The sequence below is a fragment of the Rhinopithecus roxellana genome, chromosome 15 (genome assembly GCF_007565055.1).
Source record: "Rhinopithecus roxellana isolate Shanxi Qingling chromosome 15, ASM756505v1, whole genome shotgun sequence".
Classification (NCBI taxonomy): domain Eukaryota; kingdom Metazoa; phylum Chordata; class Mammalia; order Primates; family Cercopithecidae; genus Rhinopithecus; species Rhinopithecus roxellana.
The window spans coordinates 92,997,775-93,000,073 of NC_044563.1; the positions used below are offsets into that span (position 1 = coordinate 92,997,775).

The window sequence follows — 2,299 nt, forward strand, 5'->3', positions numbered from 1 at the left end:
TCAGAATTTATTCTGACTTGCAACAAACCACACAAAATCTTTTTAAAGTCTAGTTAGTATAGCCTAAATGGACACTCCAGAGTCTGTTCTTGAATTCCAATGCAAGAGCTCCACTTCCTACTTTCAGAAGGGATGGGGATCAAGATGAGGGTTGTCACATAAGCTAATTTTCAATATATATCAAGTCTTGTGTGGTCTAGGAACAAATACGGTCATTGGTAGTGTTTAAGTACATGAGTTGACTTTTCTCCTCTCTCACACCCCACCTTGCCCTGGCAATTGGGTAGGGGGAGGCTGTTTATCCTCCAAGAGAAAACGGCTGGCTCCTCATCTCAGTTTCCGTTGTAAACCACAGAGTGGTCATTGCTGTGAACTCCAGCCAAGATGGTGTGTTTGAGGGAGGAAGCCCAGCGGTCTGAGCCTTCTGTGGGGCCGCTGGGGTTCTCACCGCGTTGGCAGCAGAGGATCTGCCTAAAGGTGGTGCTCATTTCTTTGTCACAGTAGGAGTAAATGATGGGGTTCATGGCAGAGTTGAATTCAGCAACGAGAAGGAAGAATTTCTCATAGGCCAGCATGTCGCACTGTGGACAGCACACGTCTAGAAGTAACAAAGCCAATCCAGGAGTCCAGCAGATGATAAAAGCCCCAAGCACAATGACCACAGTCTTCAGAAGACTCATCATGGTATCCCGATTCCACCAGGGTCCAGAACTATGCTGAGACATTCTCATAGTCCTCTGGTGAACATAGCCAAAGATGTGAGCATAGAGAACCACCATTACCACAAAGGTCACCAAGTTGAAAATGACCCATAAGACTAAGTAAGAGTCGCTGTAGAGGGGTGCCATTTTGGAACAATTTTCAATATCACAGATACAGTTCCAGCCCACACTGGGTATAGCACCCATAACGATGGCCATAGTCCAATGACCACCACTACCTGCCGGTTGCTCATCTGTATGTGGAGCTGGATGTGGAAAACCATAACGTGCCTCTCGATTGCAATAGCCAGTAAGTTGGCCACAGATGCCGTCAGGCTGGTGTCAATGAGGCCCTGACGAAGGAGCTATGTGCTAACAGTCAGTCTTCGAGTATTGGGTCCTGTGTTGAACATGAGATAGAAATAGGCCAACCCCACAAAGAAGTCTGCAGCAGCCAGATTAGCCATTAGGTAATAAATAGGAAAATGGAAGTGGTGGTTGACATAGATTGCCACCATGACCAGTAGGTTGGCCAACATGATGAAGATACAAACTGTCCCGACCTGCAGGACAGTCCAACAGACCCTGGAAGGGGGAGTGGGAATGGAGGAGACAAGAAAACACGAGAAATGGAGACAAGACAAATAGCCTGATCAAGTCTCGTTTAATGGTGGCGGTGCAATGCCTTATATAGGCTGGCAGAGGAAGAGGTTGGGCCAGGGCGGTGACAGGAGGCTGGGCTTACTCAAATTACAATTGCGCATGCACCGTGGGTTTGTAATTTTCCCGGGCGCGGGATCGCGCCTGCGCCGTAGGCTGCATATCTTCCTGGGCGGGAAAAATGTTTGCGCGCGCGCGGGAAAAGTTAGCGCGCGCGCAGTAAAGGTTTAGGCGTGCGCGGGAAGGGTTTAGGCGCGCGCGGGAAGTGTTTAGGTGCGCGCGGGAAAGGTTTGTAATAAAGAACCCGGAAATGTGCTGTCTTGTCTCCGCTTTGTGGAGATCAAGCAACAGAGGTCGGCTAATTCTGGGCCTCATGGCTCCGGACAACAAACAGTGATTCCAAGTCCCATCACCAGCTTGCTGACTGTGTTCCATTCTGTGGCAAGATGCTTTCCACTTCGGTTATAAAAGAACGCAATGGATTCGTTGTAGAAGCACTGTGGTTCATTCATGGCTGTGAACTGGGGCTCTGAAATTACAGGGATGGAAGTAGAGATGGCAGCTATGACAGCTCTGTGGTTGTAGATGGTGAACAGGCCCCAGAACTACGGGAGACAAATTTTCTTGTTTACTGATCAGATCAAGATCATGCTAGGAGAAGCTGTGTATCTGATGCTGTAGGAGTCAATCCTGAGAAGTCAGGTACTCAGATAGGTGGATGGGGAGCTTCATAAATCAGATGTCCACCTGGTGTGGCACCCCCAGTGCCTCTTTTTTTTTTTTTTAGGCAGGGTCTCGTTCTGTCTTCCAGGCTGCAGTACAAGAGTACAGTAGCATAGTTATGGATCACTGCTGCCTTGCCCTACTGGGTTCAAGAAATTCTCCTACCTTGGCCTCTCAAGTTGCAAGGACTGCAGGAGCATACCACTATGCCTGGC

The 2,299-nt window shown here is 48.8% G+C and overlaps 1 pseudogene; it reads right to left on the bottom strand.

Moving 5' to 3' along the window:
- Window positions 1-255: 255 nt before the first annotated feature.
- On the bottom strand, window positions 256-1,909 carry LOC104681958 (annotated as a pseudogene).
- Between the last annotated feature and the right edge of the window lie 390 nt (window positions 1,910-2,299).